This window comes from Psammomys obesus, unplaced genomic scaffold (assembly GCF_907164565.1).
Source record: "Psammomys obesus unplaced genomic scaffold, mPsaObe1.curated_primary_1811, whole genome shotgun sequence".
Lineage (NCBI taxonomy): Eukaryota > Metazoa > Chordata > Mammalia > Rodentia > Muridae > Psammomys > Psammomys obesus.
Window position 1 is genome coordinate 1,495,316 of NW_026592586.1, and position 24,200 is coordinate 1,519,515.

At 42.3% G+C, this 24,200-nt stretch overlaps 1 protein-coding gene across 1 annotated transcript in view; it reads left to right on the forward strand.

The window, feature by feature from the left end:
- Window positions 1–24,200, forward strand: part of Dcdc2 (doublecortin domain containing 2) — a 165,459-nt gene that overhangs the window by 4,931 nt on the left and 136,328 nt on the right. The gene's annotated exons all lie outside the window — the stretch shown is intronic.

The window sequence follows — 24,200 nt, forward strand, 5'->3', positions numbered from 1 at the left end:
TCTATCTATCTATCTATCTATCTATCTATCTATCTATCTATCTATCTATCTATCATGTTGGTGATAGGATCTTGCTAAACTTATACAGCCTTAGCTGCTGTGTTGTTTGAAAGCCACATCCCACTTGTATTAACCTCCTATTGTGCATAGTCAGCAGACACTTGCACGGAAGTTGGAGGTGAGCTTTGTGAACCAGATAAGCAGAGCACCTTATACCAAGTTGCTTCTGAAAGTCTGGTGGAACTTCTAGTAATTCTATATCATGTATTTCTTAGTTTGTGGGGAAAAAACCAAACCAAACCAAACCAAACCAAACCAAACCAAACCAAACCAAACCAACCAACCAAACAAACAAAAACTGAGATGACAGCCTGAAGCTCTTCAGTGAGGCAGGAAAAGATGTAGACCAGACTGGACTTCGCCTACTCTTCCCACTTATGGTCCTCAGAGCCAGTACTGCTCAGATAGAAAAGCAGTTCTTCCCACTCTAAGTTCAGACCCCTGAGAGACTGTTTACTGCAAATCACTTTCTCTCTCATTCTATGCAAGCATACAACAAGGCTAACTAGACCCCTCCAAGAAAGTCTTATAAGAGTAAAAAGTCTAGTTGTGCAGTTTTGAAAAGTGTGGGGTTACAGTCATTATTCAACAAATGTTTACTGAGTGGTTTCTGAAAGAAGTGCTATTTCAAGATCTTGTTTACAGGAATATTTTCTCTATCTTTTTTGTTTTTCAATGTTCGTCACATTAACTATCTAAGAAAGTGATGGGCTTTAAAGCTTAAAGCAGACAATAGTATCCATTTTTTTCTGGTTGTGTTTATATTATAGTTAACTTGTTAATAGCTATATTGAGTGGAAATAAAGAATAATAGATTAGTGTTAGTTGTAGACATGGATCTGCCCACGCCTGTTTGAAATAGGCCACCGTGGGTATGATTGGTGCTTGAGCATGGTGTCTGCTGTTGAGGTAGAGACATGCGACTTCCTCGCAGCGTGTGCTCCAGCCTCCGTCCTGAAGGGGTCGACCCTAGTAAAGGAGAGCAGGTGTGCAACAGGGTTTTTGAGAGTAACTTTTCCCGTGCTGCATGCGATGCTGCAAACCTGTGATCCTAGCACAACAGAAGGATCAGAATTCAAAGTAATCCTCAGCTGCAGGGTGAGATGGACACCAGCTGGGGCTATATGAGAGCCCATCTCATAAAAGCAGTATTAAAGTTAAAATCAAAACAAACTAACAAACAAAACCAAAATACTACAATCATCTGTAACTCCAGTTCCAGGGATTCCAATGCCTTCTTCTAGTTTCTGTAGAAACCACACACACACACACACACACACACACACACACACACACACACTCTTCACATGCATACATGCAGGCAAAATAATCATGCACATAAATAAATCTAAACAAAAGGAAATATAACTTTTAAAAATTAATTATAGTTTATTTACTTTGTATCCCAGCTGCAGCCCCCTCCTTCATCCCCTCCGAATCCTATTCTCTCTCCCTAATATCCTACCAAACCCCTCACCAAGACCACTGATAGGGGAGGTCCTTCTCCTCTTCCATCTGACCCTAGGCTATCAGGTCTCATCAGGACTGGCTACATTCTCTGTGGCCTGATAAGGCTGCTCCCCTATCAGGGAGAGGTGATCAAAGAGCCAGCCACTGAGTTCATGTCAGAGACAGTCCCTGTTCCCATTACTAGGGAACCCACTTGGAAACTGAGCTGCCATGGGCTACTTCTGTGCAGGGGTTCTATGTTATCTCCATGCATGGTCCTTGGTTAGAGTATCAGTCTCAGAAAAGATCCCTGTGCCCAGATTTTTTTGGTTCAGTTGCTCTCCTTGTGGAGCTCCAGTCCCCTCTAGGTCATACTAACTCCTCCTTCTTTCATATGATTCCCTGCACTCTGCCCAAGGTTTGGTTATGAGTCTTAGCATCTTCTTTGATACACTGCTGGGTAGAGTCTTTCAGAGGTTCTCTGTGGTAGGCTCCTGTCCTGTTCCCTGTTTTCTCCCTCTTCTGATGTCAGTCCCATTTGCGTTTCTGAGTAAGGATTGATCATCTTATCCAGGGTCATCCTCCTTGCTTAGCTTCTTTAGGTATACAGACTTTAGTATGTTTATCGTATGGATATCGTCTAATATCCACTTATATGTGAGCATATACCATGTGTGTCTCTCTGCTTCTGGGTCACCTCACTCAGGATGATCTTTTCTAGTACCCACCATTTGCCTGCAAATTTCATGATTTCCTTGTTTTTAATTGCTGAGTAGTATTCCATTGTGTAAATGTACCACAATTTCTGTATCCATTCCTCAGTTGAGGGACATCTGGGTTGTTTCCAGATTCTGGTTATTACTAATAAAGCTGCTACAAACATGGTTGAGTAAATGTCCTTGTTGTGTACTTGAGCATATTTTGTATAAATGCCTAAGAGTGATATAGCTGGATCTTGAGGAAGCACTATTCCTAATTGTCTGAGAAAGTGCTAGATTGATTTCCAAAGTGGTTGTACAAGATTACATTCCCACCAGCAATGGAGGAGGGTTCCCCTTTCTCCACAACCTCTCCAGCATGTGTTGTCCTTGAGGTTTTGCTCTTAGCCATTCTGATGGATGTAGGGCGAAATCTCAGGGATGTTTTGATTTACATCTCCCTAATGACTAAGGAGGTTGAGCATTTCTTTAAGTGTTTCTCTGCCATTTGATATTCCACTATTGAGATTCTCTGTTTAGCTCTGTACCCCATTTTTTTAATTGGATTACTTGATTTTTTGCTTTTTAACTTCTTTAGTTCTTTATATATTCTGGATATTAGGCCTCTGTCAGATATAGGGTTGGTGAAGATCCTTTCCGAGTCCGTAGACTGTCGTTTTGTTCTGACGACAGTGTCTTTTGCTTTACAGAAGCTTTTCAGTTTCATGAGGTCCCATTTATTGATTGTTGCTCTCAGAGCCTGTGCTGTTGGTGTTGGATGTGAGGGTGATCCGGCTGCAACATCTGTCACCCCATTCATCTCCAGGGTTTATTTGGCTGGTCTGGCTGGCTAGGTGGGTGTCTCCTTCCTCCCTCACTGCTCCATGTGTGTCCCTCTTGAAGCTGTGCCCCTGGTGGAAGAGGACGAACTTCCTGAATAGAGGAGGACCAATCTTTGGTCAAGGGTATATGAGTAGCTGCTCTCCTTTGTTAGAACCTCCAAACAAATTCAAGGAAACATTACTTTAACTGTTAGTTCTGAATTATATTTATTATTATTATCTTGATGATGATGATGATGATGATGATGATGTGTGTGTGTGTGTGTGTGTGTGTGTGTGTGTATGTAGAGAGAAGGGGCTTTCATGTCACAGTTCTTGCCTGGGGTGAGATGGGTCTACCATGTTCTACCATGAGGGGTTGGAGGATGGAACAAGGCAATCAGGCTTTGACAAATACCTTTATCTGCTGAATCATCTCACTAATTCCTGTGATGTACTTTCTATGGTTTTAGTGACCCAGCAAGTTCTAAATCATGGGAGTATGGTAGTGAGATCTTGCTCCATCTCTTGGCACACGGTATCCATGTTGTGTATTTCATCTGCTTGTTAGTCAGGAAGCAGGTGCTTTGATGCTCAGATTGACAGTCTCAGTATTTCAGTGTTTATGTAATTTAACAAAGACTCCAATATTACATGAGTAATAGTGCTGGGAATTTACTTACGCCAAAGAGAACCTGTAAAGCGCTACATCACACAAAAATGTGCAAGTCATGTCTTTTTCCCCCATAACTTTCTTATGATTGTTACTTTCTTGTTGGTCTGTGTATAATTTACAGGGTCTGGAATTGTCTGTGGGTTCGGATGCTCATCGGACGTCTTGAATGTACCTGATTGTATAAGTGGAGGGTTGGATGGTGGTAGGGACTGCCGTGTTCCTGAAGAACAGTCCTTGTAGGTTGCCCTGGGATCCCCAGCTTTCACATAATTTGAGAAGTGGGGAAGTACTTCTGTCTTCCACACATGATTTATAATCAAACTTTTGGAATTCAGCTAGTTTCTAAGTAGAGGACTAACAGTGTTTAAGTATTGAAAAATGGACTTGGAGACCTTTCACAAAAAGTATGACTCTTCCTTCCTTGATCTAAGGTGGGGGTTTACTTCCACTAAGAACACAACTGCATAACTTCCGCAGAACTCATACCTGGCCACTGCTGGGGTAAGAAACATGTGAGAGAGCGGCCACCAGTGACAGCTTGCAACTTGATTTAGAGTACACAGAATTGTAGAGTTTAGGGTTGTTCCAAAGGGAAGCTTCAGGGGGCCAGTGACACAAAAACATCTTTTCATGATGCATCACTATGAAGGATGAAATTAGAGGCTGCCCCCCGAGGGGTAGATGATCAAAGAGCCAGCCCCTGAATCCATGTCAGAGACAGTCCCTGCTCCCCTTACTAGGGATGCATGTTGAGACTGAGATGCCTATGGGCTACATCTGAGCAGGGGGTCTAGGTCCTCCTCATTCATGGTTCATGATTGGAGCATCTCTGCAGGACCCCCTGAGCCCAGATTTTTTGGTTCTGTTAGTCTTCTTTTGGAACTCCTGTCCCCTCCAGGTCTTTCATCTCCCCTTCTTCCATAAGATTTCCTGCACTCTGCCCAAAGTTTGGCTATGAGTCTCAGAATCTGCTTCAATACCCTGCTGAGTAGGTTCTTTCAGAGGTCCTCTGTGGTAGGTTCCTGCCCTGTTCCCTGTCTTCTCCCACTTCCAATATCCAAAAGATGCTCAACCATATAGCAAGGACATTTGCTCAACTATGTTCATAGCAGCTTTATTAGTAATAGTCAGAATCTGGAAACAACCTAGATGTCCCTCAACCAAGGAATGGATACAGAAATTGTGGTACATTTACACAATGGAATACTACTCAGCAATTAAAAACAAGGAAATCATGAAATTTGCAGGCAAATGGTGGGTACTAGAAAAGATCATCCTGAGTGAGGTGACCCAGAAGCAGAGAGACACATATGGTATATACTCACTTGGCCATATACTATATGGATATTAGCTATATAGTACAGGATAAATATACTAAAATCTATAGTCCTAAAGAAGCTAAACAACAAGGAGGACCCTAGGGAAGATGCTTAATCTTCATTCAGAAGGGCAAACAGGTCTCCGCATTTCTTTGGGGTCATGTGGAGCAGAGGGGGAGTCCTAGCCACCATAGCTGCAAATGCCTGCTTCTGTACTGGGACTCAGCATTCACATTTGCTCCCAGAGCCTGCAAGACTGGTGCACTACCGCTGCTTTTTACATAGCAGTATAGGTAGAGTGGTGCCCATGCCCTGGCTATAGGTGTCGGTCACTAGAACTGTGCTTCTCATCAATCAGAGCTCTACGGCTGGTATCATCGCTGCTCTGTCCCACCAAGATCATTTTCTTTGTCTCTCTGTTTATATGTGAGCACATATGAAAGACAGAGCTCACCTCCAGGTGTCCTCCACAATTGTTCTCTGTCTCATTTTTTGAGATTGAACCTGGAGCTTATTGTCTAGACTGGCTGTGTGGTGAACTTCAGGGAGCCTCCTCTCTCTCTCTCTCTTCCCAGAGCCAGAGTTATAGACATGGGCCCACTGGCTGTTAGGCGAGTATTGTGAAGCATTTTCCAACTGAGCCATCCCCCAGCCGCATGGAGTTTATCTTTTAAAGAATGTCTATTTGTATTTTTTTATATGTATGAGTGTTTGTCTGCATGTATATATGCATGTCACATGCATGTTTAGTTCCCTCAGAGACCAAGAGTGTCACATGCCTTGGAGTTACAGATGACTGTGAGCTGTCCATCATGGGTTCTGGGAACCAGACCTGGATCTTCTGCAAGAATAGCCAGGGCTCTTAATCACTGAACTCTCTCTCTAGCCCCAGGGCCCTTCTTTGATGTGGCATTAGAAGGGCAGCTAGTATTGTTCCTCTTCCTTTGGTGACTGTGCTGCTAGTTTTATATCAACTTGATTCAAGCTATATAAGCAATAGTCACTTGAGAGGAGAAAACCTCACTTGAGGAAATGCCTCTACAAGGTAGAGGCTGTAGGAAAGCCTGAAGGGCATTTCTTTGATTCGTGATTTGATGTGGGAGAGCACAGCTCACTGTGGGTGGTGCCATGCCTGGGCAGGCAGTCTTCGGTTCTATAGAGAGCAAGCTGAGCAAAGCCATGAAGAGCAACCTAGCAAGCAGCACCCTCCATGTGTCCAGGTTCATGCTCTGTGAGTTCCTGCTCTGACTCTCTCAGCAATGGAATGTGACCTGAGAGTTGTAAGCTGAAATAAACCCTCTCTTCCCCAAGTTGCTTTTGGACATGGGGTTTCATCGCAGCAACAGTAACCATGACTGGCTAGGACAGTGATTCAATTTAGATAGCACTTGTGTTACGCCGTTTGCTTTAGGGTTCTTGTGCTGCTGACCCTTGTTCTGTGACCCTTCTGATGGAAGTCTCCACCTGCTCTGGCTTAGATGAAAATCCCTCTCCTTACTTTGTACTCCATGTTCCATCTATGGAGAGGGTCTTAGTTTAGAGTCAGGTAAGAGACGAAACAAGCCATCTTGTATTACCTACTTTCCATGTCCCTGTGACCAGATACAGGAGAATAAATAACTTAGGGAGATTAATTTCATTTCACATTTTAGAAAATTCATCCATCATGGTGTAGTGTGACTTAGCACTCTGAAAACATCCAAACCTGTGTCTTGAAGAAAGAGTGAAAATTGGCTTGGAAGGATGCTAGGACAAGGTAGTCTTGTATCAGTCAGGTTCAGAGGCTAGGCAGGCAGAGGCCAGCTGGGCATCAGCAGGAAGCTCCATGTCTCACACGCCGTGAGGCAGCTTTGCAGTGAGCTCAGGGCCCTGGGTATGCTGACTCTGCCTTCCTCCTGCCCACACTGTCACACAGCTTGGCCACTCCCATATATGTTTTTCTTTTCTTTTTTCTTTTTTTAAAATTTATTTTATATCCCAAGTGTGCCTCCTCCTTCTCCTTCTAGTCCCCCCTTTCCCCTTTTCCTTTCCCATTCCCCCAAGAAAAGGAGAGCCTTTCTTCCCCTCATACCAACGTTCCCAAGCACATCAAATCACATCAGGACTGAGCATATCTTCATCCCGAGGCCAAGCAAGGCAGCCCTGCCAAGGGGAAGTGATCCAAAAGCAGGCAATGGAGTCCATGTTAGAACCCCCCCCCCCATTTTCCAGGCACCCCATATGAAGACCAAGCAGTCCATCAGCTATATGTGTGCAGGGGGTCTAGGTTCAGATCATGCGTGCTCCCTAGCTGATGTCTCAGTCTCTGAAAGCCCCATGGGACTGGGTTAGTTGTCTCTGTTGGTCTTCTTGTGAGGTTCCTGTTCCCTCCAGATCCTTGCATCTTTCCCCCAACACTTCCATAGGATCCCTGGAGCTCTGTCCCATGCTTGGCTGCAAGTCTCAGCATCTGTCTTGATCTGCTGCTGGCTGGAATCTCCCGGACTACAGTTAAGATAGGCTCCTGTCTACAAGCATAGCAGAGTATCATTATTAGTGTCAGGGGCTGGCTCTCTACCATAGGGTGGGTCTCATGTTGGGCTAATTATTGGTTGGAATTTCCCTCAATCTTTGTTCCCTCATTATCCCTGCACTTCTTAAAGGCAGGGTAATTTTTGGGTCAGAGGTTTTGTCGTTCAGTTGTTGTTCCCCTCGAGGGAACAACACTCCCATATCTTAATTGCTAAATCACACTTGCCTCCCAGTCATCCCAGTCAGTACCCACTTGCTGTCTCACCTCAGAAACAACCAATCAGAACTGATCTCTGCTTCATTTAGATCCTCCCCAGAGTCCTTCATCAGAACCCAGGCCTGTAAGAAGCCTCCTCCCATTCTCTCAGCATCCAGTGCTTTTCTCGAGTGCTGTCCTCTGCCACACCAAGAGGCAGTCCACTCCTGTTGCTTCTAGCTGACCTCACCTGATCAGCTTACACACGCTCATTGGAAGCTCCTGGTAGGCATTTTTTGGAGGCCCGCTACTAACTTGTTGTACCTGTTGGTAATAGCTTTAATTCTTGTAATTTTGACTGGTGGATAAAGAAGTCATCCATTTGCTGTGTGCATATCCCATTTATTTATTTTTTAAAATTTCAAACAGACTTTCAAGTACCTTGAAAGTCAGTGTGGATACGTTGGCTTATTTTTGGTGCAAGTGAATGTTTGTTACGGTTATTTCCCCACCAGTATGATTTGGAGTTACATCGAGTGAGTGCTACTCACTCCACAAACAATTACTGTGGCCCAGGCATTGTGACTGCCTCCTCAGGACCAAACCCAGACCTACTCAACAGAGCGTCTTTATTTAACCACAATTGTCTGGTTTTAATTTGATTTTAACTCTCTCAGTGTTAGCCTTTACTGTAAAACTTTGTCAAAAAGCTTCTTTGGTGGAAAAGTTAATTTTGGGGCCAGAAACATAGCTTTTTTTAAATTTTTAAATTTGGATTAAATATATTGTATTATAAAATAATGTGACTGATTTTTGCGGAGCAGGAAATGCTTGAGCCCTAGAAAATTCATACAAATTTCCAAAGGTTATAAACATAAAAGTACTGATTGGCTGTAATGTGGATGATGTCTGTGCAATGCCCCACTGCAGCCTTCAGAACACTCAATATTCTTCCTTAGGTCTCTTGTGAATTCCTGTAGGGTCAATATGCCAGGGTCACCCCTTCTTCTGGCCTTGTTGCCTCTAAAGTGTTGGTTGAATGTGTGATTTCTTATGGCTTTTGTCAGTTGAGTATGCCATCAACCCAGAAACAAAAATCTTCATGACATCTACATAAAACCCCTCCCATGACATTGGTAGGTACCAGTGGTTTATGGAACTAGAGGGCAGTTTTGGTAGTGTAGAAATTTCAGCTAAAGTTGGCATTACACTCACCCTTCGAAGATGCACCAGCCCAGGCTCCAGCTTTGGCTCACACTTCTGAATGAAAGCTTTTTTTCTTTCATTTGTCCTACAGCTCTCTTGTTCTCTTCCCTTCCCATGTTACTGCTGAGTCAAATGCAGAATAGTTTGGGGCTTCATTTTGTCCCCTTGAATCTTGCTGATCCACACACTCAAGATCAGTAAATTTTTTCTTATTTATTTATTTGGTTAATGTGTGTTGGGGGGAGGTCAGAAGGCAACTTTCAGAAGGTGATTTTCTCCCTCTACACTGTGGGTCTGGCAGATTGAACTTAGGCATCTTTGTCTGTTGAGCCATCTTGGCAGTCCAGTAAAGGTAATTTTTATTCTTATTCCCATATTTACTTTTTAAAAATCAAGGGTCTATTTGAACACTCTCTTTTTTTAATTTTTATTATTAGTTACATTTTATTAACTCTGTATCCCAGCTGTATCCTGCTCCCTCATTCCTTCCCAATCCCACCTTCCCTCCCTCATCTCCTCCCTGCCCCTTTCCTAGTCCACTGATTTGGAAGGACCTCCTCCCTTTTCATCTGACCCTGTTTTATCAGGTATCTTCAGGACTAGCTGCAAAGTCCTCCTCTGTGGCCTAGCAGGACTGCTTCTCCCTTGGGGGGTGGGGAAGTCAAAAAGCCTGCCGTTGGGTTCCTGTCAGAAATAGTCCCTGTTCCCCTTACTAGAGAAACCCACTTGGTTACTGAGCTATCACGGCCTACATCCAAGCAGAGGTTCTAGGTTATATCCATACATGGTTCTTGGTTGGAGAAACAGTCTCATATAAGACCCCTGTGCCCAGATATAGTTGGTCCTTGTGGAGCTCCTATCCTCTCCACGTCATACTAACTCCCCCTTCTTTCATATGATTCCCTTCACTCTGCCGAAGGTTTGGTTATGAGTCTTAGTATCTGCTTTGATACACTGCTAGATAGAGTCTTTCAGAGGCCCTCTGTGGTAGGCTTCTGTCCTGTTACTTATTTTCTCCTACTTCCAATGTCTATCCCATTTGTCTTTCTAAGTGAGGATTGATCATCTTACCACGGGTCCTCTTTCTTGTTTATCTTCTTTAGGTGTATAGATTTCATTATATTTATCATATCTTATATGTCTATATAAGTGAGTATATACCATGTGTGTCTTTTTCCTTCTGGGATACCTCACTCAGAATGATCTTTTCTAGATGCCACCATTTGCCTGCAAATTTCATGATTTCCTCCTTTTTGATTGTTGAGTAGTATTCCATTGTGTAAAAATACCATGATTTCTGATTTCTGTATCCATTCCTCCATTGATGGACATCTGGGTTATTTCCAGGTTCTGGCTATTACAAATAAAGCTGCTACAAACATGGTTGAGCAAATGTCCTTTTTGTGTATTTGAGCAACTTTTGGTTATATGCCTAGGAGTGGTATATCTGGGTCTTGAGGAAGTGCTATTCCTAATTGTCTGAGAAAGTGCCAGATTGGTTTCCAAAGTGGTTGTACCAGTTTACATTCCTACCAGCAATGGAGGAGGGTTCCCCTTTCTCCACAACCTCTCCAGCATGTGCTATCATTTGAGTTTTTTTATTTTAGCCATTTTGATGGGTGTAAGATGAAATCTTAAGGTCGTTTTGATTTGCATCTCTCTGATGGCTAAGGTCTTTGAGCATTTCTTTAAGTGTTTCTCTGCCATTCTATATTCCTCTACAGAGAATTCTCTATTTAGCTCTGTACCCCATCTTTTAATTGAATTGCTTGACTTATTGCTTTTTAACTTCTTTAGTTCTTTATATATTCTGGATATCAGCCCTTTGTCAGATATAGGGTTGGTGAAGATCCTTTCCCAGTCTGTAGGCTGTTGTTTTATTCTGACAACAGTGTCTTTTGTTTTACAGAAGTTTTTCAGTTTCATGAGATCCCATTTATTGATTATTGCTCTTAGAGCCTGTGCTGTTGGGAACACTCTCTTTTGTTTGCTTGTCCACTGCTGGAGGAGCCCTGGTCACCAGTAAAAAGACAAGCAAGAAGAGGGGGGTTGGGCTTGTCCTTCTCCATGTTAACTATTGATGAGTAAGTGGTGGTCTATTCCTGGGAGAAACACTGCTTGGAAGCCGTCTGCTAGTTAGGAGCTGGACTTAGAACCCAGTCAAAGCCTTGATAAGGTGTGACAGTATCCTGTTGGAAAAGCCATGCTGCTAAACCTTCTTGGATGTACTCCTCTCACTTTGGAGCTTTCTTTATGAGAATTTGGGTACCCTTCTGATGTTGGGATCCTGGTAGATGCCAGAAGAAGAGAAGAAGGGAAGAAAGCACTTGAAACCACAAAACTTTCCCTTGCTGGAAACATGTGTGGGGACCTGAATGATGGCAGGTCACCTGCTTGGATGAATGTCCTTCAGATTGCAAATATCATTATTGAGACCTGACTGGTTCAGTTTAATCATTAGGCACAATCTCTAATGAACTATACCATGAAATTGCTACTTAAATTGCTTAGGCTGGGACTGGGATTCTAGACATTAAGCTGAGTATAATTATTAACCTGATGCAGGAAGGCATGGGCACTCTGTGGCTGGGCTCACTAAATTTTAGCTTATTCAGAGTTCTCAGGGGAGTTCAAAGGGGCAGCCACCAAAGAGTTCAATAGCTTTCTCTTTAACGCTAGGAAATCATTCCAAAGACTCAGGGGTACTGATTTATTGCAGAAAAAGAAAGAAAGAAAGAAAGAAAGAAAGAGAAGAAAAGAAAGAAAGAAAGAAAGAAAGTAAGAAAGAAAGAAAGAAAGAAAGAAGAAAGAAAAAAAAGAAAGTAAAGAAAAAAAAACTGCTGGAAATTCACCTAACAGCGATGGGGGCCCCTTTCTGCTTTTTCTTTGCACCATGCCTACCTTTCAGCAGAACTGTTCTGTGTGAAGCATTTCTTTACAAGGCAAGCCAGGCCAATGCAGAGGTCATGGTAATTCTAACATCTGTAAGATACCGCCAAGGCTTAGTAGAGAGGTTTTTGCTAAAGAACAATTGGTTATGTTGCATTTTTTCCAAGTTATTTTTATATTTATATATTTTGTGTGTGCTCATGTTTGAGCCATGAATCTAGCATGGCAATCAGAGAAATATGTCAACTGGAAAGTACTAGTTAGATGAAAAAAAATCCATCAGTAATGCTCCCCAACTATGATCAAAGCTAATACATTGGTGGTTTGGGTTTGGCCAATTAACTGATTTAAAATATTTCTAATCCTCTTTGCATTTAGACATGGTTTTAGGAAACCTGCTACCCAAGAAACTGGCAGACATGCATATTAGAGCTTATCTTACTATAATTAATAAGTTGTTCCACGCAACAGGAAAAATTCAGCATATAAACATTTAGACTATTCAGTCCCTAGTTTCAGTTTGTCCTCCTGAGACCCTGCTATTCTCTTATGTGTGATGCTCTCTATAGCTTGCAAAGGGTGTACAGCCTGTATAGATCACTACACTGGAAAACAACCAAAGACCATGTCTTTAACGTAGCAGGCTATATATCTCTTTGCAACCCAGGCTCCAGTGTGCTCCAGCACCAGTGGGTGGAAGGCTGCTTTAAGGGCTGGGTCATTGACTTACATTTAGTTGGGTTCATCACAAAGTACGCAGCTGTGTTTCTAATGTCTGGCTTGGCCAACAGTGAAAATTCCCACATACCAACATGAGAGACTCCCTTGTGAGCAGCCAGCCTGATCCAGCTCAGATATCATCCCATGATTACATAGTTTGGATGTTTGTTTGTTGAAATAAAGTCAATCTTGGCCCACCTGCTAGCTCAGGGCAGAAAGCAGAGTGGCCCAGGACTGTGGGAAAGAGACAACTGAATCAACTCAGCACATTTGCTGCAATGCCTGATGTTCAACAGGGACCTCTCTCTCTAGGAAATCCCAGTGGCAGCATACACAGTGTTGTACATCTCCCCTTCTAGCAGCAGGCACAGGGGACTTAGGTTCACGAGCCCTCATGCCAGTCCTCAATAGTTCAGATCCCACATCCTAATGTAACTGGCCTATCAAGTTCTAGAAGGCTTTTATGTGCCAGGCTTCATGCATGTTCGACTTACAATGATGAGGAAAGCTGGCCAGGGTCCAGCCTTCTGAGTTGTCTGTTGCAAGGAAGGTTTCCACTGCCCAAAGGAAGACAGTGTGGTTAGTCAGAAAACATAGGGTGATGGAGGGCAGCTGCTAGTGGCCAGGGTGTCCTCAGCAGCTCCCTTGAACTGATACCTTTATTGAGCCCTGTTAGCAGAATGGAGGGGGAGCACTCAAGGCAGAAGGGATGTACTCTCATGGACTAAGGCATAGGAAGGGCAGAGCCAGAATGGCGGGGATGGAGTGGTGAAGGAGATAGGGCTTGAGAAATAGGAAGAAACTAACTGTAATGTTAAAAAACATAAATAATAATAAAAAACTTTCTCCTAACGCCACCTAGAAACTGTTAATGGAATTTCAGCAGGGAGTGTACACAAGCTCTCTTGTCACCACTGTGAGCATGGAGGTCAGGAAACTTCTCAGGGGTGAATTAGGTCTCTTGATGGCCAAGGTGATGAAATGGAAGAAAGGTTTGTGAGTTGCTTCTGATGGTGGAGTGTTGTTAATACCCTTTTATGAAATCATAAATAAGGAATGATGGTTGGAAATGGCACATGGCTAAGAAGGGCTAAGCCATTGTGGTGGAGAAGGCATGCTGAAGGAAGCATGAGGTGCCTGAACACACTGGGTCACCAGTCCATAAACAGAAAGCGGACAAGAAGCAGGACAAGGCTATCAAACTTCAAGGCTAGCCCCTAGTGACCCATGTCCTCCAGCAAGGCTTCTACAGGTTCTGTAGTTTTCTCAAAGCACCATAAGTTGGAGACCAAGTGTTCACACATGTTTGGATGTAGGGATATGCTATAATAGGTGCTAATGGAAGGACAATACTTGGATGCTTCTTAGGTTTCTGGCCTGGGTAACCGTGTTGGCTAATTTTTACTGTCACATCCCTTTTATTGAAAATGGATTATTTTATCATACAATATATCCTGATTACAAGTTCTTCTCCCTCTACTCCTCTCAGCACCCCCTCTGCTCTGCTTTCCTCCCTTCCAGATCCATTACTTTTCTGTCTCTCATTAGGAAACATCAGGCTTCTAAGAGATAACGACCAAACATAAAAAAACAAAATTTAATAAGATAAAACAAAGACTAACACGTTGAGACCAAGCAACCCAACAGAAGGAAAAGGGCTCCAAGAGGAGGTACGGGATTCAGAGACCCCCTCATTCACACACTCACTAAGCTGAAGGCTACCGTGTGTGTATGTAGAGGTGTGGATCCTGGTGTGGATCAGTGTCGGGCCTGTGCTTGCTACTTCAGTCCTAAGCATAAGAGCTTCAGTCAGTCAGTTCAGAGGGCCTTGCAATCCTGGTGTCATCCATCCTTTCTGGCTCCTACACTCTTTCTACCTTCTCTTTCTAGGGGTTCCCTGAGCTCTGAGGGGAGGGATTTGATATACACATCCTATTTAGAGCTGTGTGCTCCAAGAAGACTCTCTTTCTGTGTAATGTGTGGCTGTGGGTCTCTACATCTGTTCCCACCTGCTGCAGGAGAAAGCATCTCTGATGATGATAAGGCACTAATATATAAGTATAGCAGGATACCTACCATTAGGAGTCATTTTATTGATATTTTTTGTTGGTTTGTTTTTTGTGTGATGCTATTTTTATGTCAGCTTGACACAGCTATAGTCATTTGAAAGCATGGAACTTCAACTGTGAAAATGTATTCATAAGGTCAGGCTGCAGGCAAACCTGTAAGGCATTTTAATTAGTGATGGATGAGAGGGCCCTGCCCATTGTGGATGGGACATCTCTGAGCCAGTTGTCCTGGGTTCTATAAGAAAGCGGGCTTAGCAAGCCATGAGGAGCAAGCCAGCAACCCTCCATGGCCTCTACATCAGCTAGTGCCTTCAGGTTCCTGCCCTGCTTAAGTTTTTGTCCTGACTTCTTTCCATGATGAACAGTGTTGTATAAGTGTAAGCCAAAAATCTCTTTCCTCCACAATTTAATTTTGGTTATGGTGTTTCATAACAGCAATAGTGACCCTATTCAAGACAGTAACTATACAAACTATGTTTCCATTTATAGACACAAGGGATACTTTTTGTTTGTTTGGGAAAGGGTCTTTCTATGTAGCCTTAGCTGGTCTGGAACTCACTATGTAGACTGTGCTGGCCCTGAACTCAGAGATATGCCTACCTCTGTCTCCTGACTGCTGGGACTAATGGCATTTACTGCCATGTCTGACCATTCTTTGTGTTTCTTGATAACAAAGACAATCAGAAATGTCCCACTAACTCCTGGAATATACATTTTTGGAGACTCTACAAGCCAGGACTTGCTATAAGCACATGTGCATTTTTGTGCTATGTATTTAGTATGCTAAGTCCTTTTCCTTTAGCCAACTGAAACCTCCCAGCCACCTTACGATGAAGCAGGGATTGTCACCATCTCTGTTTTATGGAGCAAGCTAGTGAGCCCACAGTGACCTGTTCATTAGTATCTAGCATTGTGCAAAGAGAAGCCTCTCCAGCCAAACTAGGAGAATTTAATTGAAGGCAATCACTTATAGTCTGCTTGCTGTGGAAGGAGTGCTGAGTTGGGTGAAGGTCTGTAAAACTTACCATATGTGATGTGATCATGATAGGAAGAAAATATACAAGGAAGACTGAACATTGGGAAGTAGGTCTCGACAGACAAGGGAATGTTTTCCTTTTAATTACATCAATTCCCTTCTTCAATAACTTCTTAGTGACAGTCTTGCCTAGAGTTATTTTAGTTGTCTTCTTAATTGGCTTTTTTTTTTTCTTTTGGCCATGGCTGATATTCCCTATAGGACAAGATATTTATGTTGAATGTTTCCACTGCAGTCCTTGAAATGGTTTTGCCATGTCTACTTAGAAAAGACTCCCATAGGAAAATGAAAATATTTTTACATGGAAATTTACTACTGAGTGTGAAGAGATTAGAGATAGGGATACTGAGCCAGGAACCACTGATTAAGATTTTTGTGCTATTGTCAAAGGGCCCTTTGGTTACTTCTGACTGGATGTTTAGAATAACATCAACCACGTTATCAGGAACATGAAGTAACTGGCCAGGGTGGAGGAAAAGATTGGTGAGGACCATCTTGTGTTGCAGACAAGCTAACTCCCAGCCCCCACCTCAAAGCTTTAAAGTATTATTTCATCTCTTTTGTGGTTTGAGTGAGAAATGTCTCCTATAGGCTCATGCATTTGATCACATCACTTGGTCTTAGCTGATGGCACTGTTTTTGGAAGTTCAGTACTTTTAGGACATGGAGACTTGCTAGAGAAAGTGACTCAGTGGAGGATGGTGTTGAGGTTGGCTAAGCCAGACTTCACTTCCTGTCTGCTCTCTGCTTTCTGACTACAGAGGCAATGTGATCAGCTGTTCTTACTAGTCCTTCCATGCTTTCCCTGTCTTAGTAGACGTTATCCTGAAAATGTGAGCTGAAATAAACCCTTCCCTCTTTAAGCTGCTTTTGTCATAGCAATGGGATGTGCATTCAAATATAAAGTGCACTCAGATTCCGGAAAGCCAAAATATGACAGGTAGTTACTAATATCTTCTGATGGTTTAATAATCACATGTCTTCTTTCCACCAGAATTAATGCAACTGCTCTTCATACTTGGACAACTCACTCATCCTCATCCTTTTTGAAGTAGTCTGACATCTCTATATCTCCTCTGGCCTCTCTCTTTTATCTCTCTCTCCTGTCTACTCTCCCCTCCATACTCTCACCTTTTCTTGTTCTCTCTCTCTCTCTTTTTTTTTTTTTACCTCTGCCTCTTTTCCTTCTTTTTCTGCCCCTCTCTTTTAGATAAAGCTAGGATTTATTAGTATGCTAAACCTTATCTTTAGGAATTTGAGTGATATCTAATCTTTTTTGAGCCATTTTAATGTTTTAAGCCTATATACTAAGTTATAGGTGTAACTGTTACTCCCTTATGTAAATGAGTAGGATGAAGGGAGATGGGGAGAAGAGATAAAGCTCACCTTGTGCAACAATATCTGATGTATACAAAGCACTCAGGAAGTAGAGGCACGTAGCTTTCTGAGTGTGAGGCTAGCCTGGTCTACAGGAGGCAAATTCCAGGACAGTCAGGGCTACCCAGTAAAAAGCTGTCTCAAAAAGCCAAGAACAACAATAATAAACAAACAAAATAAAACAAAACAAAAAACCAAATCACTACCGTCACCACCACCACCACCACCACCACCACCACCACCACCACCACCACTAAAAAACAAACCAACCAAACAAACATAAAACCAAACTGATGTATACAAGTGCTCAGCAACTGGAGATGGTGCTCATGGCTTCCTCTCCTAGTCTTCTTTTCATTTAATTCCTTAGGGTTTTAACTAGCGGGTTTACCCAGAGCTTTGTTCTGAGAGTTCTGAGGTGACTTTTTATTATTGTCTGCTTGAATTGTTGAACGAAGTCCGTCTTTTCTTCAAGATTATAAACTCTAAGAGATTTGGACCATCACACCTTTTAATGTTCATCCCTGTATTGCCCTGGCATCTGAAACAGATTCTGACACAAAGATATATGTGTGTATGTTTGAATAAATAATAAAAATAAACCATACTATTTTTCCTGAGATTTGAAGATGGCTGCAGTCATGGGCTTTAAGCAATGCTATCATAAAACATTATAGTGTCCAGCTTAGAGTCATCTGAGATGGGAGTCTCAGCTGAGGAACTGCTTACATCAGATGATGAGATTATCAGTTTATGAGCATCCCCTCTCCTTCCGGGTGAACTGACTTCTGCCTTGATTGATAATTGGTGTAGAAGGGCTCAGCCCACCTTGGGTGGCACTGTTCCCTGGGCTGGGGGTCCTGAGCTGTATAAGGAAGCTAACTAAGCCTGAAGCATAGAGTGAGCCAGCAAACAACACTCCTCCATGATTTCCACTTCAACTTTCTGTGGAAGTTCACTTGAGTTTCTGTCCTTACTGCCCTGTAACATCGTTTTTACCTCCCCTAAATTGTTTTTAGCCAGATTGTTTTATAACAGCAACAGGAGATGAAGGCAGAATACCCAGTTTCTAGGATTAAATCAGAAATCACCCCAAAACTTAGTAGAAGAAACAACTGTATTTTATTTGTAGATCCTGAGTGTTAGGAATTCAGAAAGGGCCTAGAAGAGGTGGCTTTTCTCTGCTTATTGATAGCTAAAACTTTTAATGCGATACTTAAAGGCTGCATACTAGACATGTCTAGAAAGTAGCAGAGTAGTAGAACTGACGTTGGCCATTGGCTAACCCTTGTCTTTTTTTCACCCTCGTCTGTCTTTTTTCACGTGGTTTCTCAGAGAATGTGAAAGGATCTTTTATTCTCCCGTTTCTGCTCACCTAGGCCTAGTCCTGGAAGCTTAGCCTGCATACAATCTAACCTAGGCCTAGAATGTTTTCAGCTTCCAAGACGAAAGCTCACCCTTTCTTGTTCTTACTGAGCTCTGGGCTGGCTGGTTCAACTTCACTATTCTGCCTCAAACTCCTCTCCCAGCCGACTTATTCAATCTGGCTTTTCTCTCAGCCCCTGTTTAGTCTCAGACTAACTCCAACAATCTGCACTAATCTTCTGGCTCCTTCTCATTCTCTGGTTTATTCAGTCTTCATTTGAGTTTTTCCTCTGCAACCTGTCTCTCTATTACTGTCCTGCTAAAACTGCCTCTTCTCTTTCTCATTAGGCATTACATAGTTTCCCATTTCTCTCTCTTCTCCTGAGAGTAGGGTGTATCCTATTCTATCAAATCTTTCTCTGATTCATCTCTATTACTGCCATTCAAACATCACTTTCAAACATGGGTGCTTCCTTCTATAAACTAACTTTATCTTCATTGTTTGGGATTAAAGGCTTGTATACCACTTCTGGACCTAATATATATATATATATATATATATATTTTAATCTGAAACTTGCTCTACTCCAAGCTGGCCTTGAGCTCAGAGATCTGCTTTCCTCTGTCTCCTGGATAGAAGTCGTGTTTGTATTACAGGTGGATCAGGGAACAGCCATGTTTTCAATTAAAATTTTTCTGCAGTAGGGTAGATTGATCATCATCATAGAATGGTTGTGGAGTTCTAAGCTAAGTGAAGAAGGGAGAGGGAGCAAGGGAAGGAGAGAGAGAGAGAGAGAGAGAGAGAGAGAGAGAGAGAGGACAAGCCTCTTTTTCTCAATTTTCCCATGCTTTCTTATTGGTCTAGGCTGCTTAGTGAGAAGGGTAGAGGTTGTTTAGGATGGTCATGATCATACAAACAGACCTCTGTCAATGTAGAATGCTCCAAGTACACTGATCTTAGAAGGGTTTGTTAGCAATATTTTTGAGCATGGCTCAATGCTTGTTGAAGGGCTGAGTGAAGAGAATGCTGTAGGAGTCTCATGCACCAGGGGAACCTCTCTTTGTAAGATTTCAGAGGATGGGTAGCATTTCTGTAGCTGTTTAAACAGAAGAGTGAAGCTATTTGGAAGAGCTGGAGATGGAAGAGGGCACGTGGACAGGGAGCAGTGAACATCTTTATCATACTGGACAGAATAAAGAAAGAACACCTGTGCCTGGCTTCCTTTCCTTTTGATATTTCCGTTCTCCCCATATATTAAATTCTTTAGAGTAAAGGCTCCAGTTGCTTCTCATGCTAATTCCCCTTTAGAAAGTGTATTGTAGATATGAGGGAGAGCATACTGTGAAAATACCTATTTCTAAGATTGCAATTCAGCCTTGTTGGGAACATATCCAGGCCTTGGGATGCTAGGTAAAGGTTCATCACACGATTGAAAATCTTTACTAAGTACAGCCTAAACTCCTCTTATTTAGGTCAAAAGGGTCGATTTAAAATGTCATTCCTGTGTGTGTTGTTTTTCTACTTTTGCTGTGGTTTTCTGTTCTCCTCTCTCTGCCTCTCCTGGAATTATGATTAGAATAGAAGAAATAAAGTATTAAGGAGTCAAAGACAGTGGCACAATCCTACCAGAAGAGAAGAAAGTGTTAAGCAGAGAGGAGAACCTTTACATGGGCAAAAAACGTTACAGTGTTAAAGTTCTTAAGTGTTCTTCCTGGTGGTCCATTTTCAAAGGCCAAGTTTTAAGATAGTTTTGGGAACAAAATTCCTCTTCTCTTTGAAGCTGGACAGAATGACTTTTTAGAGTGAGGTTGCTCAACCAGCACCATTTGTACACCGTGACCCTTTGCTTTGATTTATTATTCTACTCCCTATGGGTGTGAAGATTGCAATTCATCACTTGGTGCATCATTTCAGCAGGTTTTAGAGTCTGCCTGAGGTCGTTTGGTCCTTGGTAACCTGGAAACCTAATTGCAACAACAAGCCAGTTAGAGGCAGCTACTCTCCAAGTGCTTTCAATAAAAGCAATGCCAGGAAGGATCATCCAGTGGCTGACCAGGCAAGGGCTCCTGATTCATGCTTATTGATGACTGGGTTCCTGTGTTTCAGAAGCATATTTAGTAGATTAAAGAGAAATGAGAAAAAAAAAAAAAAGAAAAAGTGAGAATGCTATTGAATGTAATGATTGAGGCTAACACTTTCTTTTCCCCACCAGATGAGTGAAAAAAATGGACTAAAACGGAGGTCATGACTGCCCCTAGGTATGGTAGAGGAGTTTATTGTAGATATGAGGGTGAGAATAGCCAGAGACAGAGATTGAAGCATCTGGGAGAGTCCAGAATGGACATGACCTTGAGCCAGGCTATGTGAAGAGAGGGGTCTGGGGAGAGGAGAAAGGGGTGAGGGCAGACCAAGAGGCCAGGAGACCAAAAGGCAAAAACGAGGGGGGGGGCTGTATAGCCAAAATGGTTTGATTATACAGGGAAGACCAGCTGGGGGAAGGGCAGCCCAGTCTAGTCCCTAGGCTGAAGAAGTCTAGGGTGGTGGGTGGGGTGTACCAGCCAGGACCATGTAATAAATAGGGACTGAGGAATGCTGGGAGAGCCTGGTGGCCAGCCACAGCTCAATATAATAGGCACCTCAGCTGGTTGTCCTGGGTTTGAGACCTAATATCTTGAAGGAACGAGTTTCTTTTCCTCCTCTGCATTCAAGAAACCACTAGAGACTTGCTTTCCTAGATGCATTTGTATTCCTTCAGATAAAAATACCATGGTCTTCCTCACTGATGAAAGCATAGACATTAAATCTGGAGAGAAAAGTTAGACTAAATAAGCTTAGTCACCCCAAGTAAATATAGATAAGCAGAAAGCAGTACAGCATAAAGCAAGCAATAAATATAGCGCAGAGTTGATAGATTGGTGGAGAAAGTACTTGGCATACAGAATGAGACCTGGGTTGGATCTCTAGCATCTGGCCATGGCAGAGTATTCCCTGTGATCCCATCACTGGGGAGTCAGAGAAGGGCAGAAACCTGGCTTGCTGGCAAGACTAACAAGTTAGGGTTAGGGTTAAAGAGAAACTTAGAGTGGAAATTTGAACACAAGCAAGCTCTTGCCTTTCTTTGCTGTGTTCACCCATGCCTTCCTTTTGGTAGCACAGAAACAAGTGTTGGTAGAATAGAGACAGGTGCAGGGAAGACCCCAAGCACTCATCATGAACTCTCTGAATTACTTAAATCAGCTCCACTGAAGATGTGGAACAGTCTCAGCTGCTCCCCTTCGCTGGTGGGCTGTGGTCTTTATATGTTATAATAAATGCTTCTCTCATCCCCACTGCTTGGAACTTGGGTGGCTCATGTAAAATTGCTGACAAGGCTGTCTGCTTGAGCTTCTTTCCCCGTCACTGTTGACAAAAGCAGCTTAAGGGCAACAGGGTGTTTTTGGACTCACAGCCTACCATGGTGGATAAGGCAAGGCAGCAGGAGCTTGAAGCTGCTGGTCCCATCACATCCACAGTCAGGAAGCTGAGAGTGATGAAACCCTGTATTCAGCTCTGTGTTCTCTATTAAGTTCAACATCCTGCCCAAGTAATGATGCCATGCACATTAAGGCTGGTCTCTCTCCCTCAATCAACCTAATCAATACAGTTCCTCATGAACATGCCCAGAGGCTAAGTAATGTCTTTCAGGTATTCTTGGAGGCTTGTCTCCTAGGTCATTAAAGATCTTCCTCCCTGGTCTTTGGAAAGGTAACACTGCAGGTTGAAAGCAAGCTATGAAAGCATATAGGTCTTTTTAAAAACACATTTGTTTCAGTAAACCTAAGTTGAAAAAAATAGATTAACTTGGTTTTCCTCTTTATATCGATACTGTGCTTAGGGAAGCAAATAAAGAGTAAAGGTTTTCTATGAAGTCTATTTTCTGTGTAAAAGGAATGAGAGTGAGCAGTCCTCTTTATTTATGCCCTTTATTGCCTTGTGTGTGTTGTTCTGATTACAGGTGAATATGCATATTTAGCCTCTTCAGACCTGTCTCTGTGGTTTGGGAACAGGAGCTGAGGTATTTGCCAAGAAGCTAAACCAGTTGACTGGGCTTTGGACTGCCCTGATCTCTTCAGAAACATAGTAATCTAGATTCCATGCTGCTTTTCCTACAGCTGGGAGGATATTAGTATTTCCTTATTTGCTGTAATATCAAAAGTTGCCTGGATTTACTAGAGATGGTGGTCTTTATTTAAGAAGAATTGGGATGAAACATGAGGAACTAGGTGTCTTGTACCTTCAGTGCTGGTTGGAATGTTTGAGTTTGGACCACTGGGCTTAGAAGAGTCTGGTTTTTGGAGAAGCTGGTAGGTGGTGTTCCCATCATCTGGCAATCCCTGGTTCTGGGGTCTTTCCTGAGATAGACAGGTTAGGGAAAAAAAAAAGAATGGGGCCTCACTCACATGGAGCCCTTTCTACCTTCCTGCTGTGCTGTCTTTGATGTAACAGAAACATTCTAAATGTCAACACACCTCATCTCTCTCATGAGCTACCTTCACCCAAGCAATCCAGGTAGAAAAGGAAGAGGAATAAGGGGGAAATAAAAGTGAATTCATATTTTTTTTTGAGAACCAATACTGAAACATACAAATATCATAATCTGTGTTTTTGGAGGCCTTAATGGAACACATATAAATTTTATTTCAATACATTGTTTTTAAGACAATTGCATTCCATTTCACTCTTAGATGATGATGTTTCAGCTATGTGGCCTGGAAAAATACTAACAGTGGGCTAATTACTTAGGAGTACTATCAGTAGTCTTCAACAATAACTTTTTTCAACTGATAAATCATTTCAATACTCTTTTATTAATTTTTATACAATATATTTTGATCTTTTCCTTGGCCCTAACTACTCCTTGAACTGCCTGACCTCCTTTCCCACTCAACTTAATGTTCTTTCTCTCTCTCTTTAAAAAAGAAAAACAAAGAACAAAAAATTCTCACAAAAAGAAAACCAAAAACAAACAAGCAAAAGACCAATAAGACCAAAAAAAAAAAAAATGGCAGAACAAAGCCAAATGAAACAAAAAGCTCATACACACACACACACACACACACACACACACACACCAGAACAAAAACAAAACATGGAATTAATTGATATACGCAGTGACACTTCATTAGAAAACAAAAATAAAAACAAAAAGCCAAGAAATGGATATCTACTTTCCCAGCAGATATCAGTTGCAAATAGTTTCTTGGTTAAAGGTGGGACCTGTGTCTACTTCCCCCTCTCAGCCCTGGGACTTTGTCTATCTTGAATCTGTGCAGGTCTTGGGTATGCTTCCACAGCCTCTGTACCAGTCCTGTTAAGTCCTGAAGATAATGTTTCCTTGAAACCATCTACCACTTCTAGCTCTTACTATCTTTCTGTCTCCTCTTTTGTCTAGATCCTTGAGCCTTGAAGGGAAAAGTTTGATGAAGACATCTCATTTAGGACTGAGTTGTTCCAAAGTTTTTAGCTCTTAGTACATTGTCCAGTTGTGGGTTTCTGAGTTAGTTCCTATCTATTGCAACAATTACTCTTGAGTGTAATCTCTCTGTGTTTTTCTACTAGCTTTTAAAATTGGCATACTAAGGGCTGGTAAGATGGCTCAGTTGGTTAAGATATTGGCATGAGACCTAAATCCTTGACTTTGGAATCCACATGATGGAAGGAGAGAAATGGCCCAAAAGTTGCCCTCTAATCTCCACATATGTGCCCTGGCACACTTGCACCTATAACCCCACACAATGAGTAAATAAATAAATATAGAAATTAGCATA